We start from the raw sequence: 11,867 nt of genomic DNA, 5'->3' as shown, positions 1-11,867 counted from the left end.
TCTCAGCTGAGAGCAAACGCGGCACCCATCTTGCCGATAGCTTTTTCATGCCTAATTTTTCATGTAGAATTGAAACAACTGCACCTATAGATATCCTTGTGTACGACCACGCTTAAATTCATTTACCCAGTTATAAATCGTTGCTAAGGCAGGGGCAGAAGTGCCATGAACTGAGTCCAATTCATTTTTTATCTCATATGGAGTTAAACCCTTTAAATGAAAATGTTTGATTACCGCTCTGAACTCGTTTTTTTCCATTTTTCTTAACGAACAATTTTTTTTTTCAATTGGTTATAAAAACACGTAAGCTCAGAAGATGTGGACTGTGACTGCACCATATATCTAGTCGGGAGTGGTGCTGACTGAAAACAGATGATTTGGAGCGATTCGCGCGCCATCTGTTGGTCATTCTAAGGACTTATTGAACTACACTCGTACGTATCACAAATGTATACACCGAAGTATTCAAACCTTCAAATTTACTATTTTTGTTTAATTTATTAATTTTGACAAGCTGCCTGAAAGATTCCGTTTTGCCGGTGATTTAAGCAATTCAGCACAAAGGATCGTAGCCGTACGGCCGCATCTAGGCTTATAATATTGTTCCGTCGTCACATATTATTTGTCAGGCAAAGCAGGCCTAGCACGAATCTTGTCGCGCGAAATTGTGAAATTTAAATCTACCGGAAGAAAAAAGAGAGAGAGAGAGTGAGAATGGATAGCGTATGTGAGAAACGAGCATCGACTTAACTCGTGGCGCGGGTTGTTTGTATCAGTGTTCTTTCGAACTCGGTTACGCGTAGAGCTCTACCGCGACCAAAACGCCTCCTTGGCAACGCCTCAGTGGCAATCTCTAATTCGTACTCCATCAATTCATACATGAATTGGGCTGTTCGTTTAACCCCACCGATTTCGATCGAACGAAAGGCCTCGCCGTGAGTGTGACACCAACGCCGGTTCTCCGTGAGCACGCGATGCTATCCGAATTCGTTGTTTTTGATGTTACAGTCCTCTGTGTTAAATTTAATATTGTACGATAATTCAAATAAATCTGGGTTTTTTTTTGTGCCGTAAGTGCCGTAAGTTGAAAAAAGGTCGAACCCTCCGAATTCAATTTCTTTACTTTACCTAATAAGGAATACAATTAGAAAAATTTCCCCTGTGTTTTCTCATTTTGTTTTCGTTTTTTTTCGGGGAAATCAAAAATTTCTAATATTAGATTGAATTTGGCCAACTTATTAATATTTTTAAAATTCATGTAATTAAAAACATTATTTTTTACTTTGCAATAATTTTCAATGATCAAATCTAAATTATTATTATTATTATTATTATTATTATTATTATTTTACTTACTGTCTGTTAGATATTTTACTGCATTTTTCCAACAACCGTAAATAATTGTATTTTTCTAAGTAAACTTAAAGAAAGATTTTTCACTTTTCAAAAATTCCTCATTATTACACCTACATGATTATTACATTTATTTTCTATAATATTAAATTTGACTCCGTTTTCGCGACACTAATCAGAATCGAAGTAAGCAAGGCTTCTTTACTGAGGGGGAATGGGGTCAATATTCATCGAATTTGCTCAAAAGCAACATGGGATTTTAACACTACCACCAACTTCCACTCGCTGCTGGAAAGGCGTCGTGGTTGTACGTGGCGCGTGCCACGTGACGTGCATTTCAGAATTCAGTACCGCAGGTACGTTTTGAAGTAGTTGCTTTAGAGCGACTAATTTGAAATTTAATGTTTTTATTTTAATGATGTGAAATGCAACTCGAACGAAAGAAAAATGATTACTGCTATTCTGCGCTGAAAAATTATACTTTGTTATGACTGGAATATTATTTTATCAACATTGCATCAATTTCAAAATATGAAGGTTATTATATTATTAGATTATACTTTACAATAATAAACTCTGTAAGAGGCTGTATATTAGATTTCATATGCATGCATATTGATCAATTATTATAAAAGTCAGGTAATTTCACTGTACACGCATTAAAAAAATTCTCATTATTTTCAAGTTTCAAATAATTAAGCATAATTTTTTTTGTAGTTAAACATGAATTATAGTGGGGTTTATGTGGAAAAGTTCAATTAAGCGAATAATTAACATACCTGACCTAAAAGCAAGGCACTCACGTTAAAATTCGGATATTTACAATGAATTTTGAAGAAAATCCCACCCGAACATTGCACTTTAATTATAAATAAGAATATAGACGAAAAATTGTAGGTCATTTTTCCTTTTCAATATTTGAAAAGATTTTGGTACATCACATAACATTAGGCTTTCAAACTCTCTGTTTCACCAACCTTCATATACATATATATATATATTAATCCCTACCGGAAATCTGGACGATTTCTAGTTGATATTGTTTAGGAAGACATCATCTAGAATTGATCCCTTGCTAGATTATAACTAGACGAGTGATAGGCTCAAAATGGTCGCCGTTCTCAGTTCCTTTTTTTTTATGGGGTACGCCGTAAAGCGGTAAATTCTTCTTAAGCCGACCCTATTAACATCCATACCTGTGTGTAGTACGTGCCTACGGAACGTCAAGTGCGCATCTAGGAAACATCTAGTGCGCATCTAGGGATCGTACAGTGTGAATCTAGGAAGCATCTATTGGGCATCTAGGCATCGTACAGTGTGCATCTAGGAACGCATACAAAATAATGTACCAATAAATATTCTTTTTAACTTCAATACATTTTATTTGTTGAAATTGCTGTAATACTCTGAAACTTTATTGTATTACTTCCTATAGAGATGTATTCAAATGAAGAAAAAAGTTTACTTCCAAGAAATCATTTCTGACACTCCAAAAATATATTTTCTAAATCGAAGAATATGTACCATCGGAACAATAGACTAGTACCTCAACTTAACGTAATTTGTACTTAAGAAGAGTCTCTTAGACAATAAATCTAAATTCTAAGCGACAGTTTATGAAAATTCAGAACATGATTTCTCAACGAAAAAAAAATTATTTATGAAATTATTGTCATATAACCTTTAATTTTTAATTATTAAACTATAATTCGCACACAGTTACTTATACATATAATTGCACGCTTAAACGCTTTGAAAAATCACACTCGCCGAGGATTTGAACTCTACCTAAAATAGTGTGTACTAACCGCGCGCTCTAACCGCTTCGCTATCGAAGCACTTGGATCTCGGTAACAAAATGTAGCCCTTGTATTGCAAGACAGCGTCGTACCAAGTCGTATGGTGAGCCTAAACCGTCTTCAGACTAAAAGCCAATGAACTTAATGTTTCTTTAAACATCTTTATGGTGATAATTGAGTGGTTCTAAGGCAATTTGAATATATTTGAGAGACTTTAATAGGCCATTTTTTATTTAGAAAGATTTGAGAGGTGAGTTTTACTTATTCCAAAAAAGACTCAATGCTATTTTTTCTTTAAATATTTAAAATATATATAAAATATTCAAAAGTGATTAACACTAAAGAAATTTCAAGTACAAATGCTTTAATAAGCTTGGTGGTAAAAAACGATTTTCTTCTATGCAAAACCCTCCATAAAATCCGCAGTTATTAATTTATCCAACTCTTTTATAAAATAATCTCAGGTTTTTAGTGAGAAATAACACTTCTTGAAGAATAATTTAAAATATGTGAAAGAACGAATTAAGTTTCACTTTTTAAACAACGGACTCAATACTTTTTGTCTTTAAATATTTAAAACGCTTAAAAGCGATCCAAAAGTAATAAATAATAAAGAAAAGTCAAGGACAAAAATGCTTTCATAACATCAATGACAAAAAAATATTTGTCTAGTATAGGAAAACTTTAATAAAACGCAGTTTTCAGTTTATCGCAATTCTTTTATCATACATTTCCTTACTCAGTTTTAAATGTGCAATATATTTTCTAAAATAGCAATTTAAAATATGTAAAACAAACTTGATTTAATCCGCTCAAAAACTGTCTAAAGCTGATAAAAAATAGAAATTTTTCAAGTTCAAAGACGTTTTAATAACCTCAATGACAAAAAACATTTTCTGCTTTTTAAAAACCACTGTAAAACGAAGTTGTCGATTGATCTAAAAGAAAAAAATGGATACCCCGTTTGAATATTACCTATTTCAAAAAGTGCTCGATACATGACTTTTTTTCGAATATAAAATACTTCGAAATAAGAAAAAAGAATTCTGTAAAGAAACATGGAGTGCGAGAACTTGCAGGTAGAAAGTGATTCTCACGGTGGTCGGATAAAAAATATTTGTCTGCTTCCTCCTTGCATTCACAATTATAATATTTTTGAAATATTTAATTGTCGATTTTTTAATTATTCTTTTATAAAATGAAATACCTTCTTATTACCTTTTAAAAAATGTTATTGAATTCCTTTTACTGAAATATTTTGCTTTAAAAATATATACATTTTTTTTAATTATTAAGAAAATGTAATAATTGTATTTTTATACATTTTTTAAACATTGAAACCTTGTTTTATGCTACCTTATATTTATTTGTTATTACTTACATAATCAAAAATAATTATGTAAGTATATTTTCTATAATTAATGAACTATTTGACTGAAAAACTTAATTTGATTAAGTTTTTATAAATACACATATTTACAATATCCGCATTAAATCTATCCTCAATTATTTAACATAGCAACATTATACACGCGATACAGCACGCGGGAACATTGCATTGCTAATTAATAATAACCGCCCGTCTCCCCTTTTCTATGACTCTTTCCTACTTATTTTCAGTTCTCAGATGTTGGGATTTCCCCAAATTCGGGACAGCATAAAAGAAATGAAATGTACATTTTACCTGGTTAGGACGTAGGGTACTTGTGGGTCCTTTCGTATGGGAATATCATTGTCAATACAAAATAAGTTGTCATCATTGTCAATATTGAATAAATCATTGCCAATGCTAATTAAGTTTTAGGCAACCGATTTTTTAACTTTTAAAAAATTTTAATCTAGCCGAATGCAAAAAATAATTTTTCCTTAATTAAAAAATAATTCCTTTATTCAACAGGAATTTTTTTCAAAATTTCAATTTTATATTCTTACTTGCTACCTGAAATAGTACAAAAAAGGAAGATTTTTACACCTATAGAGTAAATTTCAAACACTTAAAAATTTGTATAGTTTTAAAAAGTTTCCGGACCACTAAAACTTTGTTTTAATTTCAAAAATGTCCACTTAGTTTCTTATCTTAGTATCTCCTCATGCATTTTGAAGCACTGATTATGAAACTAACTTTTTTTTGTAACATAAATAGTCTCGGAGATATTTAACATTTAATGTCCAATATTTCGTAAAAAATGAAAAAATCATATTGCGCACTTGCCAAAACGTAAAAAAAAAAGACATAAGGACATTTTCCAAAACATTGGATCGTTGGAGATTAATCAAGCTTCAATTTCAGCCTTATGAGAAACCTTTAGCATTTCCGATTTCCTTGATACAAGCTTAGGTTTCAGAAATAACAAAAAATGGGGGATTTTAACATTTTAAACCTGTTTTTTCTATTTAAAAAATGCTTTGGTGATATTTGATAATTATCCATAAATTAGTTCGCAATTCGCATAGGGATAATTTTTTAAACAAAATTTCCATATTCTACGTGGCATTTTAAAGCAAAAATGTTATATTTGGTTTTATAAACCTTCTGAGCATTTTAGCGAGTGTTAAATAATAGCAGACCTCATGCTAATACTTTCGACAATAATTTGATTTCAAACTTAAGATGGTTGCTTGATTTGTAGAAGGCATTTTTGTGAGTTCGATTCTTTTTATACCAAACATGTGCTATCATTATAGTTTTAAAGAGGGTCCGCATGGATTTTGACGCGTGGAAATTCTAGGAGGGCCCCCGTCGAGGGCCCAGCTCGTTTACCCTCATGGATCAACGATTAAATTTTGAAGTCCAAAGGGTAAATATTTTGTTGACATCACAAATTTTAAGGTTTCATGAGTTCAGACTTACAAACAGTGAATTTCTGACAAAACATGGATGACACTTTTTGCAATTCGAAATCGCACAATATCGATGTTCCATAGGGGCCACCACAGGAGGGCCAGCTCGGTTGCCCTCACGTATCAACTATTAAATTTTCAAAGTCCAAAGCACGTATTTTTTTTGACACCACAAATTTTAAGGTTTCATGAGTTCAGGCTTAGAAAAAATGAATTTCGGTCAAAAATTGATTGACTCTTTTCTGAAATTCGAACTTTCATCATATGGATGTTCTATAAGGGTCCCCGGCGAGAGCCCAGCTCGGTTTCCCTCACGGATCAACGATTAAAATGTCTAACTTCAAAGGGTGAATATTTTTTTGAAGCCGTAAATTTGAAGGTTTTATGATTTCAGACTTACAAACAGCCAATTTGTGACAAAAATGCGATAACACTTTTAGGTATAGATATGTAGGTTCGATACCCCGTAGCATTTAGAAACTTTATTTGTAATATACGGTTTAAAAATGTAATGTATGTATTCACTCTCAACAGGACTATTAATATTTTGCTGTCAAAATACTCGAAATCAATTAATATTTATTTTTTTAATACCTTATTTTGTCATATCGTTAGAGTATAGGAGTACGGTACTACTTAGCACTGACGCGATACTGCGCCCATGGTGAATTTCCTATTGGGGTAGTACTGTGCCAGTAGCGATATCCAGTGCTAGCCCAACACTGGCAGCCCAGTGCAAAGTAGAGTTATCATCCCAGAGATATGCCAGTGCAGGTACTAGCACTGGAAAAAAAAAACAAAGAGGGTTTTCGTGATGGCAACCATGAGGGATCCATGAGGGAAATCCATGTTGGCCCCTATCGATTAGCATGTCGTTTCCATAAGGGACACGCCTGGATTGCCCTCTAGGATTCCACAAGGCATAAGGGCAATCCATGTGGGCCCTGGTGGGAGCCCCCTCCATTTTTCCACATGGGTTAGTTTACTTTTTTTTATTTCCCTATCGATAGAAATCTCTGAGTATATTTTAAAGATTCTCTAGGGCCAGAGAAGCTCAGAGAAATTCTCCGCAGGCACTCAGGTAGATATTTAAAGGCTCAGGTAGCTCTTTTAAATGTTTTAAAGCCTTTAAAATGTCCTTTCCGAAATAAAAATAAAAATGCGATCATAAATAACAAGCAGAGAGGCTGAAATGGAAATAAGAATTCGATCATAAATGACAATCAGAGAGTCTATCAATAGAGTAGCCGACGCTCAAGGGTCCTTTATTAAGCTTTCGGATTAAAATTATAAGTAGATTTTGTAAATTTCATAGTTAACAGTCTAAAACATAATAATTCGGAATCTACGGGTTTTGATGATTTCAGATATCTAACTTTTTTAAAATGCTTAAAATTAGTATTAATACAACGTTTCTCGTAAATGGAACGAGATACGCCAAAAAATACAACATTTTTTAATTCAACTAGAAAATTGTATATTAGTACATATAGTAAGTTATAATTGTAAATAACTATCTCAGAGACTAAATCATTTAAATCGACTCTGCTTATAGACTCAAATCGGCCAGGCTATTTCGCTTGAGAATACTCAGAGATTTCTATCGGTAGGGTTAAGTAATAAAAAGTCTAAAATTTAACGTTAATATATTGATTAAAATAATCTGTTCATTCTTTTAAAATAGTTCAAGATCAGATCAATGAAACTCGATTAAAAAATAAAATTGGAAGGGGAGCTCCTTTAATACTGAAAATTAAACGAGCATCAGGTCGCGTGTTATTATAAAATAGAGAGTAATAAATCTGTTGATCGTTAGTGTGATATCTGGATGCAGTTAAAATTTACTAGACGCCGATAGATGTACACTCGACGAACCCTAGACAAGGTAATGCAATACCTGGCTGCAAGTAAAAAATACTAGACGCTGCTAGATGAACTTTAATCGAACTCTAGACTAGACGATCGCCATAAAATTTCCCTAGACGTTCGCTAGGCGAGCTGAGTTTAGAAAGTACATAGAAATCTTCTAAATTTCCGGTAGGGTACCACAACATGATGGTATATTAAATTCAATATACTGAATGTGCAAATTACTTTACTCGCATGTATATTAAATTTCGATCAGGTTTTTTTAACAGTGTGCAGAAGCACGGAACAAGTCTGTCAAAATTACGAGAATTTTTAACACTTTCAACTTTTACTTCTGCGAAAGTCACACTGAAAATAAAAGAAGCTGCACACCCGCGATATCAAATTTCTGAAAAAGGGTATATAAAGGTCAATGTGAAAAATTAAACTACTCCCGAAAATACTCATTAGGTGGGTTTTTAAAATCGGCCTTAATTTGTGATATTTTATAGAATTTTTAGTTTTCCAAAAAAACATAAACTTGCTGCTGATATGCCAGGATATAGAATAAGAATACAAAATTGTGCATCGGAAAGAAGTATTCTGTTTCGAGAAAATCAAAATTGAAAATCGCGTTACTGAAATAGGCCAGGCCTTTATTTGTTCAAAGTGCGCAACAAAATATAAAAATAAGGCATACTTTGTTTCATCAAATGATAATAAGTTCCTTAAATATTAATGCTAATAAGTTAGACAAAATTATTAGAAAAATTAATTAGCGTGTTTCACATTGTAACGAACTTTGACCCAACACTTTATGTACACAATTTATTGTAATGATTATATCAAAAAATTATATTCCGAAAAACTCATTTTACATATGATTTTTGATTTAAGGTTCGACATTATTTAAATTCCAAATTACTTAATTTTGTTTTGAAATCAGTCGCCCTAAGACACCTTGCAAGACACTACATAACTACAGTACTGGATGCCTCCCTTCCATTTCAGAAAAAGACCACCACCGAAACTGAGTAGAGAACTGGTGGTGGAACTCAAACATGTGGTGAATGAATCGAATTCCCCTCAATGACTGATCTAGAGTAAGCGGGGACACAAGTCTCCCTAGAGTAACTCTAGTTCAAACGTTATTTCCCTCGACCCGAGACTTCGCCCTCAGAAATTGCAAACAAAAATTGCCCTCGGCAATAGGATATACCGGGATATCCCATGCAGGGTATCCCTGGGACGTTTACGGGATATTCAAATGTCCCAAGTAGGATATAAACTGATTTTCTATAACCTACTTCGGACATTTGAATATCCCGTAAACGTCCCTGGGATATCCTGGGGTTATCCCTGGGATATCCAGATTTCCGCCTTGCGGGAAATCCGACGGGTTATCCCTGATATCCTTGGGACGGCTTGCAAGATAAATGGGATCAAATGAGATATCCCGGTATATTCTATTGCTGTGAGGGTTAGATCCACGCAATACAAAACGCGAAATATGAAAAGCTTGAAAAAGAAGGACATCGGCCCTTCTAGAAATAATCAATTGAGATCGATAAGAAACAATATAACTAATATCTCAATCGTTCCGAATCGTGTTTCTTAATTGTGCCAAAACGATTGGCAACGATTGAGCATTTTACATTTCCAATTGTTTTCAATCGGGCACTTAGAATTTGTCACGTGATCGCAGCACTTTTGTCTGACGGGAATTATTTAAAGACAGTTATTTACTTTTCCGGAATAATATAAATTTGAAACAGAATATGTTATGAAACAAAGTAAATAAACATTTTGTAAATAATTATTAACAGATGAAAGTGGTGCTACGAAAAAAATTGTGCTAAGAGTATTCTTTGTTAAAAATATAAAATCAGTTACAGGATAAAAATAAAAAAATTGATTTTATAATAATGAAGCAAAATTGTTACTTTTTATTATGTTTAAAGTATTATTTTATTATTTAAAAATGTCAAGCCGTTATTAATTGAATAAAATTAAACAATTCAAAATCAATATTAGAGATAAAATATTTTTTTGTCAGAAAGAGGTCTCAATTTTTAATTATTCGCAATTATTAACGCATAATTTCATATTATAATAAAAAAAGGTTTTATTAATTTAACTTTCTGAAATTTTAGTTTATTGAAATATAAGTACTCAAAATGATGGACAAAATTCTTTCTAAATTGAACAGGGAATTTACACCAATGTCGGTGATATTATATTCGGTAATCCTTAGATTATGACTTGCCCTTTACCACTAATGATTGACGTAAAACAAACTTTTTCTATCACTCGCAAGGTAGCTACTAAAATCGAAGACAAAATCTGGATTAATTTCCTGGTAAAAAAAATTTTACACGAATCAATACAATTATAAGTTTAAGTTTTTGAAGCTGAACATTTTGTTATTTAAAGTACTTAAGACTAAATTCCAAATTAAACCAATCGAAGTAGAAGTTTTCTGATCACTGAGCGTTCTAAATATTTAACTAAAACATTTTAAACAGCGATTTTGAGTTCAAACGTTCATTATTATACGTAAAAATGACAAGCCTTCTAGAAACTTTTTTATTGGTAAAGCATTTGAAATTTTACGATATGAATTCAGAAGCTGTTAACTTTGTTTAATTGAAAATTATGCCATCTGAAATTTAAGTATGAAAAATATACATTTTTAATCTTGTTTCGATTTGATATGAATGAGTAAAAATACAGACTTCAAAAATAGGATTTTAAAATTTAGGTTTCTAAAATCCTTATATTTAAACTTAATAATTTCATAATTTTAGAATTTCAAACTTAAAGTTTAAAACAAGTCGTAAATTAAAAATTAAACTCTTATTCTTTGATATGCTAAAATGTCGAAAAACGTCCATACGGTTACATAAGATTTGATGAAATTATGAGAATGACAACTGGATATAAAGACCAAATATAAACCTTTTCAGACTATCAAACAAAAAATGTAACCAAAATAACAGAAATATGTGGCCATTAATCACAATGTTTTAGGAAGGGCAAAATATAAAAAATGTCTGTGCTTATGGAAGGAAAACCATTTGTTGTGATGAATTCCGCACGTATTCAATTCAAATTTTAACCTAATCAAACCTAAATGAATCTAATGCTATACAATTAATAATTTCAAACCTTGAAAATAAAAACATTTGCAAACCAAATTATTTGAAATATTCAAATTTTAAATATTTGAAACTAGAATTTTAAATCAAAACTATTTATAAATTCAAAATTGTTATATTGCAAGAAACTTAAAAGGATTGGATAACCTTTTCTACTAAAAATTTAATGAGTTACCTATCATTTATTTAGCCTGAGTTTCAAAATATTGGCGCCATCCTACCTTCTATAATGTTTCCAATCAACGCGGTTGATCTACCTTCTGTCAAACAAACAAATGTCAAGGTATGATTTGAACATGTTGTTAAGGGCATGTGATGCTTAGAAAATTGTCGATTTTACCAGTTTTAGGTTCCCCCGGCTTTTTTCTGAATAATAAATATTTTGTCTTAAATATTTGGGAAATGATAGCGAACATGATAACGGACATCCCCGCACACTTTTTTGTAGGTGAATTCAAAAAAGTTTTAATTTAGCAAAATGTGATTAATTTGCATAGCGCTTCAGAAATAGTATCGACTTTTTCAGTGTTAGATTCCCTCGGCTTTTTTCCTAGGATAAGAAATATTTTCCCTTCAAAATCTGGGAAATGATAGCGAACATGCTAACGGACGTCCCCGCACACTTCTTATTGTCTTTTTATACAAAAAATTTTGATATTGCTAACAACGTGCGTGTATATTTCTTGGTTATGTGTGTTACAATTCAACCGAGCGTTACTTTCAAACTACACTGTAAAAAATAAAAAAATCTCACAACTAAAAATGATAAAATCACATAGAAAATTTTTTGTAATATAACCACTTATATTATAGGGAAAATACCATTTTTGAGGTTAAGAATCCAAATGAATTTGTAACTTTACCACTT

At 31.9% G+C, this 11,867-nt stretch overlaps 1 protein-coding gene across 1 annotated transcript in view; it reads right to left on the bottom strand.

The window, feature by feature from the left end:
* LOC117175712 (pyridoxine-5'-phosphate oxidase-like) overlaps window positions 1-11,867 on the bottom strand; it is a 116,329-nt gene that overhangs the window by 103,704 nt on the left and 758 nt on the right. The gene's annotated exons all lie outside the window — the stretch shown is intronic.

The sequence above is a fragment of the Belonocnema kinseyi genome, chromosome 6, assembly GCF_010883055.1.
Source record: "Belonocnema kinseyi isolate 2016_QV_RU_SX_M_011 chromosome 6, B_treatae_v1, whole genome shotgun sequence".
NCBI lineage: Eukaryota > Metazoa > Arthropoda > Insecta > Hymenoptera > Cynipidae > Belonocnema > Belonocnema kinseyi.
The sequence above is the reverse complement of the archived record's forward strand: the minus strand, read 5'-3'. Positions and strand labels throughout refer to the sequence as shown.